At 59.0% G+C, this 17,434-nt stretch overlaps 8 non-coding genes across 8 annotated transcripts; all 8 read right to left on the bottom strand.

Moving 5' to 3' along the window:
- Positions 1-1,391: 1,391 nt before the first annotated feature.
- Positions 1,392-1,510, bottom strand: LOC149916544 (5S ribosomal RNA). The gene has a single exon (XR_016469888.1). It is a non-coding gene; the product is annotated as a 5S ribosomal RNA (ribosomal RNA).
- A 1,957-nt stretch (positions 1,511-3,467) lies between these two features.
- On the bottom strand, positions 3,468-3,586 carry LOC149916543 (5S ribosomal RNA). Its single transcript, XR_016469887.1, has one exon. It is a non-coding gene; the product is annotated as a 5S ribosomal RNA (ribosomal RNA).
- A 1,957-nt stretch (positions 3,587-5,543) lies between these two features.
- Positions 5,544-5,662, bottom strand: LOC149916542 (5S ribosomal RNA). The gene has a single exon (XR_016469886.1). It is a non-coding gene; the product is annotated as a 5S ribosomal RNA (ribosomal RNA).
- A 1,957-nt stretch (positions 5,663-7,619) lies between these two features.
- LOC149916541 (5S ribosomal RNA) lies at positions 7,620-7,738 on the bottom strand. The gene has a single exon (XR_016469885.1). It is a non-coding gene; the product is annotated as a 5S ribosomal RNA (ribosomal RNA).
- Positions 7,739-9,697: 1,959 nt separating this feature from the next.
- LOC149916540 (5S ribosomal RNA) lies at positions 9,698-9,816 on the bottom strand. Its single transcript, XR_016469884.1, has one exon. It is a non-coding gene; the product is annotated as a 5S ribosomal RNA (ribosomal RNA).
- Positions 9,817-11,775: 1,959 nt separating this feature from the next.
- On the bottom strand, positions 11,776-11,894 carry LOC149916539 (5S ribosomal RNA). The gene has a single exon (XR_016469883.1). It is a non-coding gene; the product is annotated as a 5S ribosomal RNA (ribosomal RNA).
- Positions 11,895-13,854: 1,960 nt separating this feature from the next.
- LOC149916538 (5S ribosomal RNA) lies at positions 13,855-13,973 on the bottom strand. The gene has a single exon (XR_016469882.1). It is a non-coding gene; the product is annotated as a 5S ribosomal RNA (ribosomal RNA).
- A 1,960-nt stretch (positions 13,974-15,933) lies between these two features.
- On the bottom strand, positions 15,934-16,052 carry LOC149916537 (5S ribosomal RNA). Its single transcript, XR_016469881.1, has one exon. It is a non-coding gene; the product is annotated as a 5S ribosomal RNA (ribosomal RNA).
- Between the last annotated feature and the right edge of the window lie 1,382 nt (positions 16,053-17,434).

Raw genomic sequence — 17,434 nt, 5'->3', positions numbered from 1 at the left:
ACACTTGGACGCAGTACTCCAGATGGGGCCTCACAAGAGCAGAGTAGAGGGGAACAATCACCTCCCTGTCCCTGCTGGCCACCCTCTGCTGATGGAGCCCAGGATCCCATTTGCCTTCCGAGCCGCAAGGGCACACTGCTGGCTCATGTTAAGCTTTTCATCCATCACGACCCCCAGGTCCTTCTCCGCAGGGCTGCTCTCAAGGACCGCTCCTTCCAGTCCGTAGGGATGCCTGGCATTCCTCCGGCCCAAGTGCAAAACTCTGCACTTTGCCGTGTTGAACCTCATCACGTTCACCCGGGCCCACCTTTCTAGCCTCTCGAGGTCCCTCTGAATGGCATCCTTTCCTTCAACTGTGTCGATCGCACCACTCAGCTCGGTGTCGTCAGCAAACTTGCTGAGGGTGCACTCGATTCCGTCATCGATGTCATTGATAAAGATGTTACAGAGCACCGGTCCCAAGACAGACCCCTGGGGGACGCCGCTCCTTACCGGCCTCCACCTGGACATGGAGCCATTGATGGCCACCCTCTGTCTGCGGCCTTTCAACCAGTTTCTTGTCCATCGAGTGGCCCACCCATCAAATCCACATCCCGCCAGTTTGGAGATAAGAAAGTGGGGGGGGGCCATGTCAAAGGCCTCGCTCAGGTCCAGGTAAATGACATCGGTCGCCTTTCCCTTGTCCACCGATGCCGTCACTCCATCATAGAAGGCCACCAGATTGGTCAAGCACGACCTTCCTCTGGTGAAGCCGTGCTGGCTGTCACGGATCACACGCCCTTTCCTCATGTGATCAAGCATGTCATCCAGGAGGATCTGTTCTACGATCTTCCCAGGCACAGAGGTGAGACTCACCGGCCTGTAGTTCCCGGGGTCCTCCTTGCTCCCTTTCTTGTCAATGGCAGTGATGTGACCCTTCCTCCAGTCACCACCCACCACAGAAAGGGAAAAGTAGCAGCTCAGCCACAAACACAAAACGCAAGCCTACGGAACCCACGGCTCCCCGCCCCTCACCCATCCCAGCATACAAGCCGCCCCAACCCTGACGAGGGCTGACGACGTCCCCAGCATCCACCCTAGCCAAGGCGGCGTGGCAGAGAGGCACTAACAGCCCTGCAGCGGCCTTCTTCACGGCACCGCACGCACACGGCACGCACACGGGAAGCGTGCACGCACACACACGGGAAGCGCACACACACACACACACGCACACACACGCACACACGTGTCTCCCTGTCCTCCAAAAGCAACTAAAAGAGCGAACCCCCGCCAACCAGCACCCCCCCCCCCAGTCCCCCCAGCCGTCCCCCACCAACAGAGCGCTCGCAGCGGATCGGCTGTGCAAGTACAGCGCAGCGCCCAGCCCCGCGGGAGCGAAGCGGCGCAGCAAAAGCCTACAGCACCCGGTATTCCCAGGAGGTCTCCCATCCAAGTACTAACCAGGCCCGACCCTGCTTAGCTTCCGAGATCGGACGAGATCGGGCGTTGCCAGGGTGGGATGGCCGTAGGCACCTCATGCTCCTGCTCCAGCCCTCTTCTCGGCTTCTCACCACTGCCACACAATCACACAATCACAGAATGGCCACGGTTGGAAGGGAACTCAACCATCATCAAGCTCCAACCTCGCTGCCACACGCAGGGCCACCAACCGACACATTTCATACCACACCAGGCTGCCCAGGGCCCCATCCAACCTGGCCTTCAACACCTCCAGGGATGGACGGGGCATCCACAGCCTCTCTGCACAGCTCTTCCAGCACCTCACTGCTCTCATAGCAAAGAATTTCCCCCTGACGTCCAACCTAAATCTCCCCTCCGTCAACTTCAAACCATTTCCCCTTGTCCTGCTGTCCCTCACCCTTTGCAAGAGTTGATTCCCCTCCTGTTTGTAGGCTCCCTTTAGGTACTGAAAGGCTGCAATGAGCTCACCCCGCAGCCTTCTTTTCTCCAGGCTGAACGAGCCCAGCTCCCTCAGCCTGTCCTCATAGGGGACGTGCTCCAGTCCCCTGATCATCTTCGTGGCCCTCCTCTGGACCCTCTCCAACAGCTCCCTGTCTTTCTTGTACTGGGGGCTCCACACTTGGACGCAGTACTCCAGATGGGGCCTCACAAGAGCAGAGTAGAGGGGAACAATCACCTCCCTGTCCCTGCTGGCCACCCTCTGCTGATGGAGCCCAGGATCCCATTTGCCTTCCGAGCCGCAAGGGCACACTGCTGGCTCATGTTAAGCTTTTCATCCATCACGACCCCCAGGTCCTTCTCCACAGGGCTGCTCTCAAGGACCGCTCCTTCCAGTCCGTAGGGATGCCTGGCATTCCTCCGGCCCAAGTGCAAAACTCTGCACTTTGCCGTGTTGAACCTCATCACGTTCACCCGGGCCCACCTTTCTAGCCTCTCGAGGTCCCTCTGAATGGCATCCTTTCCTTCAACTGTGTCGACCGCACCACTCAGCTCGGTGTCGTCAGCAAACTTGCTGAGGGTGCACTCGATTCCGTCATCGATGTCATTGATAAAGATGTTACAGAGCACCGGTCCCAAGACAGACCCCTGGGGGACGCCGCTCCTTACCGGCCTCCACCTGGACATGGAGCCATTGATGGCCACCCTCTGTCTGCGGCCTTTCAACCAGTTTCTTGTCCATCGAGTGGCCCACCCATCAAATCCACATCCCGCCAGTTTGGAGATAAGGATGTGGGGGGGGGCCATGTCAAAGGCCTTGCTCAGGTCCAGGTAAATGACATCGGTCGCCTTTCCCTTGTCCACCGATGCCGTCACTCCATCATAGAAGGCCACCAGATTGGGCAAGCACGACCTTCCTCTGGTGAAGCCGTGCTGGCTGTCACGGATCACACGCCCTTTCCTCATGTGATCAAGCATGTCATCCAAGAGGATCTGTTCTATGATCTTCCCAGGCACAGAGGTGAGACTCACCGGCCTGTAGTTCCCGGGGTCCTCCTTGCTCCCTTTCTTGTCAATGGCAGTGATGTGACCCTTCCTCCAGTCACCACCCACCACAGAAAGGGAAAAGTAGCAGCTCAGCCACAAACACAAAACGCAAGCCTACGGAACCCACGGCTCCCCGCCCCTCACCCATCCCAGCATACAAGCCGCCCCAACCCTGACGAGGGCTGACGACGTCCCCAGCATCCACCCTAGCCAAGGCGGCGTGGCAGAGAGGCACTAACAGCCCTGCAGCGGCCTTCTTCACGGCACCGCACGCACACGGCACGCACACGGGAAGCGTGCACGCACACACACGGGAAGCGCACACACACACACACACGCACACACACGCACACACGTGTCTCCCTGTCCTCCAAAAGCAACTAAAAGAGCGAACCCCCGCCAACCAGCACCCCCCCCCCCAGTCCCCCCAGCCGTCCCCCACCAACAGAGCGCTCGCAGCGGATCGGCTGTGCAAGTACAGCGCAGCGCCCAGCCCCGCGGGAGCGAAGCGGCGCAGCAAAAGCCTACAGCACCCGGTATTCCCAGGAGGTCTCCCATCCAAGTACTAACCAGGCCCGACCCTGCTTAGCTTCCGAGATCGGACGAGATCGGGCGTTGCCAGGGTGGGATGGCCGTAGGCACCTCATGCTCCTGCTCCAGCCCTCTTCTCGGCTTCTCACCACTGCCACACAATCACACAATCACAGAATGGCCACGGTTGGAAGGGAACTCAACCATCATCAAGCTCCAACCTCGCTGCCACACGCAGGGCCACCAACCGACACATTTCATACCACACCAGGCTGCCCAGGGCCCCATCCAACCTGGCCTTCAACACCTCCAGGGATGGACGGGGCATCCACAGCCTCTCTGCACAGCTCTTCCAGCACCTCACTGCTCTCATAGCAAAGAATTTCCCCCTGACGTCCAACCTAAATCTCCCCTCCGTCAACTTCAAACCATTTCCCCTTGTCCTGCTGTCCCTCACCCTTTGCAAGAGTTGATTCCCCTCCTGTTTGTAGGCTCCCTTTAGGTACTGAAAGGCTGCAATGAGCTCACCCCGCAGCCTTCTTTTCTCCAGGCTGAACGAGCCCAGCTCCCTCAGCCTGTCCTCATAGGGGACGTGCTCCAGTCCCCTGATCATCTTCGTGGCCCTCCTCTGGACCCTCTCCAACAGCTCCCTGTCTTTCTTGTACTGGGGGCTCCACACTTGGACGCAGTACTCCAGATGGGGCCTCACAAGAGCAGAGTAGAGGGGAACAATCACCTCCCTGTCCCTGCTGGCCACCCTCTGCTGATGGAGCCCAGGATCCCATTTGCCTTCCGAGCCGCAAGGGCACACTGCTGGCTCATGTTAAGCTTTTCATCCATCACGACCCCCAGGTCCTTCTCCGCAGGGCTGCTCTCAAGGACCGCTCCTTCCAGTCCGTAGGGATGCCTGGCATTCCTCCGGCCCAAGTGCAAAACTCTGCACTTTGCCGTGTTGAACCTCATCACGTTCACCCGGGCCCACCTTTCTAGCCTCTCGAGGTCCCTCTGAATGGCATCCTTTCCTTCAACTGTGTCGATCGCACCACTCAGCTCGGTGTCGTCAGCAAACTTGCTGAGGGTGCACTCGATTCCGTCATCGATGTCATTGATAAAGATGTTACAGAGCACCGGTCCCAGGACAGACCCCTGGGGGACGCCGCTCCTTACCGGCCTCCACCTGGACATGGAGCCATTGATGGCCACCCTCTGTCTGCGGCCTTTCAACCAGTTTCTTGTCCATCGAGTGGCCCACCCATCAAATCCACATCCCGCCAGTTTGGAGATAAGAAAGTGGGGGGGGGCCATGTCAAAGGCCTCGCTCAGGTCCAGGTAAATGACATCGGTCGCCTTTCCCTTGTCCACCGATGCCGTCACTCCATCATAGAAGGCCACCAGATTGGGCAAGCACGACCTTCCTCTGGTGAAGCCGTGCTGGCTGTCACGGATCACACGCCCTTTCCTCATGTGATCAAGCATGTCATCCAGGAGGATCTGTTCTACGATCTTCCCAGGCACAGAGGTGAGACTCACCGGCCTGTAGTTCCCGGGGTCCTCCTTGCTCCCTTTCTTGTCAATGGCAGTGATGTGACCCTTCCTCCAGTCACCACCCACCACAGAAAGGGAAAAGTAGCAGCTCAGCCACAAACACAAAACGCAAGCCTACGGAACCCACGGCTCCCCGCCCCTCACCCATCCCAGCATACAAGCCGCCCCAACCCTGACGAGGGCTGACGACGTCCCCAGCATCCACCCTAGCCAAGGCGGCGTGGCAGAGAGGCACTAACAGCCCTGCAGCGGCCTTCTTCACGGCACCGCACGCACACGGCACGCACACGGGAAGCGTGCACGCACACACACGGGAAGCGCACACACACACACACACGCACACACACGCACACACGTGTCTCCCTGTCCTCCAAAAGCAACTAAAAGAGCGAACCCCCGCCAACCAGCACCCCCCCCCCCAGTCCCCCCAGCCGTCCCCCACCAACAGAGCGCTCGCAGCGGATCGGCTGTGCAAGTACAGCGCAGCGCCCAGCCCCGCGGGAGCGAAGCGGCGCAGCAAAAGCCTACAGCACCCGGTATTCCCAGGAGGTCTCCCATCCAAGTACTAACCAGGCCCGACCCTGCTTAGCTTCCGAGATCGGACGAGATCGGGCGTTGCCAGGGTGGGATGGCCGTAGGCACCTCATGCTCCTGCTCCAGCCCTCTTCTCGGCTTCTCACCACTGCCACACAATCACACAATCACAGAATGGCCACGGTTGGAAGGGAACTCAACCATCATCAAGCTCCAACCTCGCTGCCACACGCAGGGCCACCAACCGACACATTTCATACCACACCAGGCTGCCCAGGGCCCCATCCAACCTGGCCTTCAACACCTCCAGGGATGGACGGGGCATCCACAGCCTCTCTGCACAGCTCTTCCAGCACCTCACTGCTCTCATAGCAAAGAATTTCCCCCTGACGTCCAACCTAAATCTCCCCTCCGTCAACTTCAAACCATTTCCCCTTGTCCTGCTGTCCCTCACCCTTTGCAAGAGTTGATTCCCCTCCTGTTTGTAGGCTCCCTTTAGGTACTGAAAGGCTGCAATGAGCTCACCCCGCAGCCTTCTTTTCTCCAGGCTGAACGAGCCCAGCTCCCTCAGCCTGTCCTCATAGGGGACGTGCTCCAGTCCCCTGATCATCTTCGTGGCCCTCCTCTGGACCCTCTCCAACAGCTCCCTGTCTTTCTTGTACTGGGGGCTCCACACTTGGACGCAGTACTCCAGATGGGGCCTCACAAGAGCAGAGTAGAGGGGAACAATCACCTCCCTGTCCCTGCTGGCCACCCTCTGCTGATGGAGCCCAGGATCCCATTTGCCTTCCGAGCCGCAAGGGCACACTGCTGGCTCATGTTAAGCTTTTCATCCATCACGACCCCCAGGTCCTTCTCCACAGGGCTGCTCTCAAGGACCGCTCCTTCCAGTCCGTAGGGATGCCTGGCATTCCTCCGGCCCAAGTGCAAAACTCTGCACTTTGCCGTGTTGAACCTCATCACGTTCACCCGGGCCCACCTTTCTAGCCTCTCGAGGTCCCTCTGAATGGCATCCTTTCCTTCAACTGTGTCGACCGCACCACTCAGCTCGGTGTCGTCAGCAAACTTGCTGAGGGTGCACTCGATTCCGTCATCGATGTCATTGATAAAGATGTTACAGAGCACCGGTCCCAAGACAGACCCCTGGGGGACGCCGCTCCTTACCGGCCTCCACCTGGACATGGAGCCATTGATGGCCACCCTCTGTCTGCGGCCTTTCAACCAGTTTCTTGTCCATCGAGTGGCCCACCCATCAAATCCACATCCCGCCAGTTTGGAGATAAGGATGTGGGGGGGGGCCATGTCAAAGGCCTTGCTCAGGTCCAGGTAAATGACATCGGTCGCCTTTCCCTTGTCCACCGATGCCGTCACTCCATCATAGAAGGCCACCAGATTGGGCAAGCACGACCTTCCTCTGGTGAAGCCGTGCTGGCTGTCACGGATCACACGCCCTTTCCTCATGTGATCAAGCATGTCATCCAAGAGGATCTGTTCTATGATCTTCCCAGGCACAGAGGTGAGACTCACCGGCCTGTAGTTCCCGGGGTCCTCCTTGCTCCCTTTCTTGTCAATGGCAGTGATGTGACCCTTCCTCCAGTCACCACCCACCACAGAAAGGGAAAAGTAGCAGCTCAGCCACAAACACAAAACGCAAGCCTACGGAACCCACGGCTCCCCGCCCCTCACCCATCCCAGCATACAAGCCGCCCCAACCCTGACGAGGGCTGACGACGTCCCCAGCATCCACCCTAGCCAAGGCGGCGTGGCAGAGAGGCACTAACAGCCCTGCAGCGGCCTTCTTCACGGCACCGCACGCACACGGCACGCACATGGGAAGCGTGCACGCACACACACGGGAAGCGCACACACACACACACACGCACACACACGCACACACGTGTCTCCCTGTCCTCCAAAAGCAACTAAAAGAGCGAACCCCCGCCAACCAGCACCCCCCCCCCCAGTCCCCCCAGCCGTCCCCCACCAACAGAGCGCTCGCAGCGGATCGGCTGTGCAAGTACAGCGCAGCGCCCAGCCCCGCGGGAGCGAAGCGGCGCAGCAAAAGCCTACAGCACCCGGTATTCCCAGGAGGTCTCCCATCCAAGTACTAACCAGGCCCGACCCTGCTTAGCTTCCGAGATCGGACGAGATCGGGCGTTGCCAGGGTGGGATGGCCGTAGGCACCTCATGCTCCTGCTCCAGCCCTCTTCTCGGCTTCTCACCACTGCCACACAATCACACAATCACAGAATGGCCACGGTTGGAAGGGAACTCAACCATCATCAAGCTCCAACCTCGCTGCCACACGCAGGGCCACCAACCGACACATTTCATACCACACCAGGCTGCCCAGGGCCCCATCCAACCTGGCCTTCAACACCTCCAGGGATGGACGGGGCATCCACAGCCTCTCTGCACAGCTCTTCCAGCACCTCACTGCTCTCATAGCAAAGAATTTCCCCCTGACGTCCAACCTAAATCTCCCCTCCGTCAACTTCAAACCATTTCCCCTTGTCCTGCTGTCCCTCACCCTTTGCAAGAGTTGATTCCCCTCCTGTTTGTAGGCTCCCTTTAGGTACTGAAAGGCTGCAATGAGCTCACCCCGCAGCCTTCTTTTCTCCAGGCTGAACGAGCCCAGCTCCCTCAGCCTGTCCTCATAGGGGACGTGCTCCAGTCCCCTGATCATCTTCGTGGCCCTCCTCTGGACCCTCTCCAACAGCTCCCTGTCTTTCTTGTACTGGGGGCTCCACACTTGGACGCAGTACTCCAGATGGGGCCTCACAAGAGCAGAGTAGAGGGGAACAATCACCTCCCTGTCCCTGCTGGCCACCCTCTGCTGATGGAGCCCAGGATCCCATTTGCCTTCCGAGCCGCAAGGGCACACTGCTGGCTCATGTTAAGCTTTTCATCCATCACGACCCCCAGGTCCTTCTCCGCAGGGCTGCTCTCAAGGACCGCTCCTTCCAGTCCGTAGGGATGCCTGGCATTCCTCCGGCCCAAGTGCAAAACTCTGCACTTTGCCGTGTTGAACCTCATCACGTTCACCCGGGCCCACCTTTCTAGCCTCTCGAGGTCCCTCTGAATGGCATCCTTTCCTTCAACTGTGTCGATCGCACCACTCAGCTCGGTGTCGTCAGCAAACTTGCTGAGGGTGCACTCGATTCCGTCATCGATGTCATTGATAAAGATGTTACAGAGCACCGGTCCCAAGACAGACCCCTGGGGGACGCCGCTCCTTACCGGCCTCCACCTGGACATGGAGCCATTGATGGCCACCCTCTGTCTGCGGCCTTTCAACCAGTTTCTTGTCCATCGAGTGGCCCACCCATCAAATCCACATCCCGCCAGTTTGGAGATAAGAAAGTGGGGGGGGGCCATGTCAAAGGCCTTGCTCAGGTCCAGGTAAATGACATCGGTCGCCTTTCCCTTGTCCACCGATGCCGTCACTCCATCATAGAAGGCCACCAGATTGGTCAAGCACGACCTTCCTCTGGTGAAGCCGTGCTGGCTGTCACGGATCACACGCCCTTTCCTCATGTGATCAAGCATGTCATCCAGGAGGATCTGTTCTACGATCTTCCCAGGCACAGAGGTGAGACTCACCGGCCTGTAGTTCCCGGGGTCCTCCTTGCTCCCTTTCTTGTCAATGGCAGTGATGTGACCCTTCCTCCAGTCACCACCCACCACAGAAAGGGAAAAGTAGCAGCTCAGCCACAAACACAAAACGCAAGCCTACGGAACCCACGGCTCCCCGCCCCTCACCCATCCCAGCATACAAGCCGCCCCAACCCTGACGAGGGCTGACGACGTCCCCAGCATCCACCCTAGCCAAGGCGGCGTGGCAGAGAGGCACTAACAGCCCTGCAGCGGCCTTCTTCACGGCACCGCACGCACACGGCACGCACACGGGAAGCGTGCACGCACACACACGCGCGCGCACACACACACGCGCACACACACACACACACGCACACACGTGTCTCCCTGTCCTCCAAAAGCAACTAAAAGAGCGAACCCCCGCCAACCAGCACCCCCCCCCCAGTCCCCCCAGCCGTCCCCCACCAACAGAGCGCTCGCAGCGGATCGGCTGTGCAAGTACAGCGCAGCGCCCAGCCCCGCGGGAGCGAAGCGGCGCAGCAAAAGCCTACAGCACCCGGTATTCCCAGGAGGTCTCCCATCCAAGTACTAACCAGGCCCGACCCTGCTTAGCTTCCGAGATCGGACGAGATCGGGCGTTGCCAGGGTGGGATGGCCGTAGGCACCTCATGCTCCTGCTCCAGCCCTCTTCTCGGCTTCTCACCACTGCCACACAATCACACAATCACAGAATGGCCACGGTTGGAAGGGAACTCAACCATCATCAAGCTCCAACCTCGCTGCCACACGCAGGGCCACCAACCGACACATTTCATACCACACCAGGCTGCCCAGGGCCCCATCCAACCTGGCCTTCAACACCTCCAGGGATGGACGGGGCATCCACAGCCTCTCTGCACAGCTCTTCCAGCACCTCACTGCTCTCATAGCAAAGAATTTCCCCCTGACGTCCAACCTAAATCTCCCCTCCGTCAACTTCAAACCATTTCCCCTTGTCCTGCTGTCCCTCACCCTTTGCAAGAGTTGATTCCCCTCCTGTTTGTAGGCTCCCTTTAGGTACTGAAAGGCTGCAATGAGCTCACCCCGCAGCCTTCTTTTCTCCAGGCTGAACGAGCCCAGCTCCCTCAGCCTGTCCTCATAGGGGACGTGCTCCAGTCCCCTGATCATCTTCGTGGCCCTCCTCTGGACCCTCTCCAACAGCTCCCTGTCTTTCTTGTACTGGGGGCTCCACACTTGGACGCAGTACTCCAGATGGGGCCTCACAAGAGCAGAGTAGAGGGGAACAATCACCTCCCTGTCCCTGCTGGCCACCCTCTGCTGATGGAGCCCAGGATCCCATTTGCCTTCCGAGCCGCAAGGGCACACTGCTGGCTCATGTTAAGCTTTTCATCCATCACGACCCCCAGGTCCTTCTCCGCAGGGCTGCTCTCAAGGACCGCTCCTTCCAGTCCGTAGGGATGCCTGGCATTCCTCCGGCCCAAGTGCAAAACTCTGCACTTTGCCGTGTTGAACCTCATCACGTTCACCCGGGCCCACCTTTCTAGCCTCTCGAGGTCCCTCTGAATGGCATCCTTTCCTTCAACTGTGTCGATCGCACCACTCAGCTCGGTGTCGTCAGCAAACTTGCTGAGGGTGCACTCGATTCCGTCATCGATGTCATTGATAAAGATGTTACAGAGCACCGGTCCCAAGACAGACCCCTGGGGGACGCCGCTCCTTACCGGCCTCCACCTGGACATGGAGCCATTGATGGCCACCCTCTGTCTGCGGCCTTTCAACCAGTTTCTTGTCCATCGAGTGGCCCACCCATCAAATCCACATCCCGCCAGTTTGGAGATAAGAAAGTGGGGGGGGGCCATGTCAAAGGCCTTGCTCAGGTCCAGGTAAATGACATCGGTCGCCTTTCCCTTGTCCACCGATGCCGTCACTCCATCATAGAAGGCCACCAGATTGGTCAAGCACGACCTTCCTCTGGTGAAGCCGTGCTGGCTGTCACGGATCACACGCCCTTTCCTCATGTGATCAAGCATGTCATCCAGGAGGATCTGTTCTACGATCTTCCCAGGCACAGAGGTGAGACTCACCGGCCTGTAGTTCCCGGGGTCCTCCTTGCTCCCTTTCTTGTCAATGGCAGTGATGTGACCCTTCCTCCAGTCACCACCCACCACAGAAAGGGAAAAGTAGCAGCTCAGCCACAAACACAAAACGCAAGCCTACGGAACCCACGGCTCCCCGCCCCTCACCCATCCCAGCATACAAGCCGCCCCAACCCTGACGAGGGCTGACGACGTCCCCAGCATCCACCCTAGCCAAGGCGGCGTGGCAGAGAGGCACTAACAGCCCTGCAGCGGCCTTCTTCACGGCACCGCACGCACACGGCACGCACACGGGAAGCGTGCACGCACACACACGCGCGCGCACACACACACGCGCACACACACACACACACGCACACACGTGTCTTCCTGTCCTCCAAAAGCAACTAAAAGAGCGAACCCCCGCCAACCAGCACCCCCCCCCCAGTCCCCCCAGCCGTCCCCCACCAACAGAGCGCTCGCAGCGGATCGGCTGTGCAAGTACAGCGCAGCGCCCAGCCCCGCGGGAGCGAAGCGGCGCAGCAAAAGCCTACAGCACCCGGTATTCCCAGGAGGTCTCCCATCCAAGTACTAACCAGGCCCGACCCTGCTTAGCTTCCGAGATCGGACGAGATCGGGCGTTGCCAGGGTGGGATGGCCGTAGGCACCTCATGCTCCTGCTCCAGCCCTCTTCTCGGCTTCTCACCACTGCCACACAATCACACAATCACAGAATGGCCACGGTTGGAAGGGAACTCAACCATCATCAAGCTCCAACCTCGCTGCCACACGCAGGGCCACCAACCGACACATTTCATACCACACCAGGCTGCCCAGGGCCCCATCCAACCTGGCCTTCAACACCTCCAGGGATGGACGGGGCATCCACAGCCTCTCTGCACAGCTCTTCCAGCACCTCACTGCTCTCATAGCAAAGAATTTCCCCCTGACGTCCAACCTAAATCTCCCCTCCGTCAACTTCAAACCATTTCCCCTTGTCCTGCTGTCCCTCACCCTTTGCAAGAGTTGATTCCCCTCCTGTTTGTAGGCTCCCTTTAGGTACTGAAAGGCTGCAATGAGCTCACCCCGCAGCCTTCTTTTCTCCAGGCTGAACGAGCCCAGCTCCCTCAGCCTGTCCTCATAGGGGACGTGCTCCAGTCCCCTGATCATCTTCGTGGCCCTCCTCTGGACCCTCTCCAACAGCTCCCTGTCTTTCTTGTACTGGGGGCTCCACACTTGGACGCAGTACTCCAGATGGGGCCTCACAAGAGCAGAGTAGAGGGGAACAATCACCTCCCTGTCCCTGCTGGCCACCCTCTGCTGATGGAGCCCAGGATCCCATTTGCCTTCCGAGCCGCAAGGGCACACTGCTGGCTCATGTTAAGCTTTTCATCCATCACGACCCCCAGGTCCTTCTCCACAGGGCTGCTCTCAAGGACCGCTCCTTCCAGTCCGTAGGGATGCCTGGCATTCCTCCGGCCCAAGTGCAAAACTCTGCACTTTGCCGTGTTGAACCTCATCACGTTCACCCGGGCCCACCTTTCTAGCCTCTCGAGGTCCCTCTGAATGGCATCCTTTCCTTCAACTGTGTCGACCGCACCACTCAGCTCGGTGTCGTCAGCAAACTTGCTGAGGGTGCACTCGATTCCGTCATCGATGTCATTGATAAAGATGTTACAGAGCACCGGTCCCAAGACAGACCCCTGGGGGACGCCGCTCCTTACCGGCCTCCACCTGGACATGGAGCCATTGATGGCCACCCTCTGTCTGCGGCCTTTCAACCAGTTTCTTGTCCATCGAGTGGCCCACCCATCAAATCCACATCCCGCCAGTTTGGAGATAAGGATGTGGGGGGGGGCCATGTCAAAGGCCTCGCTCAGGTCCAGGTAAATGACATCGGTCGCCTTTCCCTTGTCCACCGATGCCGTCACTCCATCATAGAAGGCCACCAGATTGGTCAAGCACGACCTTCCTCTGGTGAAGCCGTGCTGGCTGTCACGGATCACACGCCCTTTCCTCATGTGATCAAGCATGTCATCCAGGAGGATCTGTTCTACGATCTTCCCAGGCACAGAGGTGAGACTCACCGGCCTGTAGTTCCCGGGGTCCTCCTTGCTCCCTTTCTTGTCAATGGCAGTGATGTGACCCTTCCTCCAGTCACCACCCACCACAGAAAGGGAAAAGTAGCAGCTCAGCCACAAACACAAAACGCAAGCCTACGGAACCCACGGCTCCCCGCCCCTCACCCATCCCAGCATACAAGCCGCCCCAACCCTGACGAGGGCTGACGACGTCCCCAGCATCCACCCTAGCCAAGGCGGCGTGGCAGAGAGGCACTAACAGCCCTGCAGCGGCCTTCTTCACGGCACCGCACGCACACGGCACGCACACGGGAAGCGTGCACGCACACACACGCGCGCGCACACACACACGCGCACACACACACACACACGCACACACGTGTCTCCCTGTCCTCCAAAAGCAACTAAAAGAGCGAACCCCCGCCAACCAGCACCCCCCCCCCAAGTCCCCCCAGCCGTCCCCCACCAACAGAGCGCTCGCAGCGGATCGGCTGTGCAAGTACAGCGCAGCGCCCAGCCCCGCGGGAGCGAAGCGGCGCAGCAAAAGCCTACAGCACCCGGTATTCCCAGGAGGTCTCCCATCCAAGTACTAACCAGGCCCGACCCTGCTTAGCTTCCGAGATCGGACGAGATCGGGCGTTGCCAGGGTGGGATGGCCGTAGGCACCTCATGCTCCTGCTCCAGCCCTCTTCTCGGCTTCTCACCACTGCCACACAATCACACAATCACAGAATGGCCACGGTTGGAAGGGAACTCAACCATCATCAAGCTCCAACCTCGCTGCCACACGCAGGGCCACCAACCGACACATTTCATACCACACCAGGCTGCCCAGGGCCCCATCCAACCTGGCCTTCAACACCTCCAGGGATGGACGGGGCATCCACAGCCTCTCTGCACAGCTCTTCCAGCACCTCACTGCTCTCATAGCAAAGAATTTCCCCCTGACGTCCAACCTAAATCTCCCCTCCGTCAACTTCAAACCATTTCCCCTTGTCCTGCTGTCCCTCACCCTTTGCAAGAGTTGATTCCCCTCCTGTTTGTAGGCTCCCTTTAGGTACTGAAAGGCTGCAATGAGCTCACCCCGCAGCCTTCTTTTCTCCAGGCTGAACGAGCCCAGCTCCCTCAGCCTGTCCTCATAGGGGACGTGCTCCAGTCCCCTGATCATCTTCGTGGCCCTCCTCTGGACCCTCTCCAACAGCTCCCTGTCTTTCTTGTACTGGGGGCTCCACACTTGGACGCAGTACTCCAGATGGGGCCTCACAAGAGCAGAGTAGAGGGGAACAATCACCTCCCTGTCCCTGCTGGCCACCCTCTGCTGATGGAGCCCAGGATCCCATTTGCCTTCCGAGCCGCAAGGGCACACTGCTGGCTCATGTTAAGCTTTTCATCCATCACGACCCCCAGGTCCTTCTCCGCAGGGCTGCTCTCAAGGACCGCTCCTTCCAGTCCGTAGGGATGCCTGGCATTCCTCCGGCCCAAGTGCAAAACTCTGCACTTTGCCGTGTTGAACCTCATCACGTTCACCCGGGCCCACCTTTCTAGCCTCTCGAGGTCCCTCTGAATGGCATCCTTTCCTTCAACTGTGTCGATCGCACCACTCAGCTCGGTGTCGTCAGCAAACTTGCTGAGGGTGCACTCGATTCCGTCATCGATGTCATTGATAAAGATGTTACAGAGCACCGGTCCCAAGACAGACCCCTGGGGGACGCCGCTCCTTACCGGCCTCCACCTGGACATGGAGCCATTGATGGCCACCCTCTGTCTGCGGCCTTTCAACCAGTTTCTTGTCCATCGAGTGGCCCACCCATCAAATCCACATCCCGCCAGTTTGGAGATAAGAAAGTGGGGGGGGGCCATGTCAAAGGCCTTGCTCAGGTCCAGGTAAATGACATCGGTCGCCTTTCCCTTGTCCACCGATGCCGTCACTCCATCATAGAAGGCCACCAGATTGGTCAAGCACGACCTTCCTCTGGTGAAGCCGTGCTGGCTGTCACGGATCACACGCCCTTTCCTCATGTGATCAAGCATGTCATCCAGGAGGATCTGTTCTACGATCTTCCCAGGCACAGAGGTGAGACTCACCGGCCTGTAGTTCCCGGGGTCCTCCTTGCTCCCTTTCTTGTCAATGGCAGTGATGTGACCCTTCCTCCAGTCACCACCCACCACAGAAAGGGAAAAGTAGCAGCTCAGCCACAAACACAAAACGCAAGCCTACGGAACCCACGGCTCCCCGCCCCTCACCCATCCCAGCATACAAGCCGCCCCAACCCTGACGAGGGCTGACGACGTCCCCAGCATCCACCCTAGCCAAGGCGGCGTGGCAGAGAGGCACTAACAGCCCTGCAGCGGCCTTCTTCACGGCACCGCACGCACACGGCACGCACACGGGAAGCGTGCACGCACACACACGCGCGCGCACACACACACGCGCACACACACACACACACGCACACACGTGTCTCCCTGTCCTCCAAAAGCAACTAAAAGAGCGAACCCCCGCCAACCAGCACCCCCCCCCCAAGTCCCCCCAGCCGTCCCCCACCAACAGAGCGCTCGCAGCGGATCGGCTGTGCAAGTACAGCGCAGCGCCCAGCCCCGCGGGAGCGAAGCGGCGCAGCAAAAGCCTACAGCACCCGGTATTCCCAGGAGGTCTCCCATCCAAGTACTAACCAGGCCCGACCCTGCTTAGCTTCCGAGATCGGACGAGATCGGGCGTTGCCAGGGTGGGATGGCCGTAGGCACCTCATGCTCCTGCTCCAGCCCTCTTCTCGGCTTCTCACCACTGCCACATAATCACACAATCACAGAATGGCCACGGTTGGAAGGGAACTCAACCATCATCAAGCTCCAACCTCGCTGCCACACGCAGGGCCACCAACCGACACATTTCATACCACACCAGGCTGCCCAGGGCCCCATCCAACCTGGCCTTCAACACCTCCAGGGATGGACGGGGCATCCACAGCCTCTCTGCACAGCTCTTCCAGCACCTCACTGCTCTCATAGCAAAGAATTTCCCCCTGACGTCCAACCTAAATCTCCCCTCCGTCAACTTCAAACCATTTCCCCTTGTCCTGCTGTCCCTCACCCTTTGCAAGAGTTGATTCCCCTCCTGTTTGTAGGCTCCCTTTAGGTACTGAAAGGCTGCAATGAGCTCACCCCGCAGCCTTCTTTTCTCCAGGCTGAACGAGCCCAGCTCCCTCAGCCTGTCCTCATAGGGGACGTGCTCCAGTCCCCTGATCATCTTCGTGGCCCTCCTCTGGACCCTCTCCAACAGCTCCCTGTCTTTCTTGTACTGGGGGCTCCACACTTGGACGCAGTACTCCAGATGGGGCCTCACAAGAGCAGAGTAGAGGGGAACAATCACCTCCCTGTCCCTGCTGGCCACCCTCTGCTGATGGAGCCCAGGATCCCATTTGCCTTCCGAGCCGCAAGGGCACACTGCTGGCTCATGTTAAGCTTTTCATCCATCACGACCCCCAGGTCCTTCTCCACAGGGCTGCTCTCAAGGACCGCTCCTTCCAGTCCGTAGGGATGCCTGGCATTCCTCCGGCCCAAGTGCAAAACTCTGCACTTTGCCGTGTTGAACCTCATCACGTTCACCCGGGCCCACCTTTCTAGCCTCTCGAGGTCCCTCTGAATGGCATCCTTTCCTTCAACTGTGTCGATCGCACCACTCAGCTCGGTGTCGTCAGCAAACTTGCTGAGGGTGCACTCGATTCCGTCATCGATGTCATTGATAAAGATGTTACAGAGCACCGGTCCCAAGACAGACCCCTGGGGGACGCCGCTCCTTACCGGCCTCCACCTGGACATGGAGCCATTGATGGCCACCCTCTGTCTGCGGCCTTTCAACCAGTTTCTTGTCCATCGAGTGGCCCACCCATCAAATCCACATCCCGCCAGTTTGGAGATAAGGATGTGGGGGGGGGCCATGTCAAAGGCCTCGCTCAGGTCCAGGTAAATGACATCGGTCGCCTTTCCCTTGTCCACCGATGCCGTCACTCCATCATAGAAGGCCACCAGATTGGTCAAGCACGACCTTCCTCTGGTGAAGCCGTGCTGGCTGTCACGGATCACACGCCCTTTCCTCATGTGATCAAGCATGTCATCCAGGAGGAT

The sequence above is a fragment of the Phasianus colchicus genome, chromosome 10 (assembly GCF_987193195.1).
Source record: "Phasianus colchicus chromosome 10, bPhaCol1.hap1.1, whole genome shotgun sequence".
NCBI lineage: Eukaryota > Metazoa > Chordata > Aves > Galliformes > Phasianidae > Phasianus > Phasianus colchicus.
The sequence above is the reverse complement of the archived record's forward strand: the minus strand, read 5'-3'. Positions and strand labels throughout refer to the sequence as shown.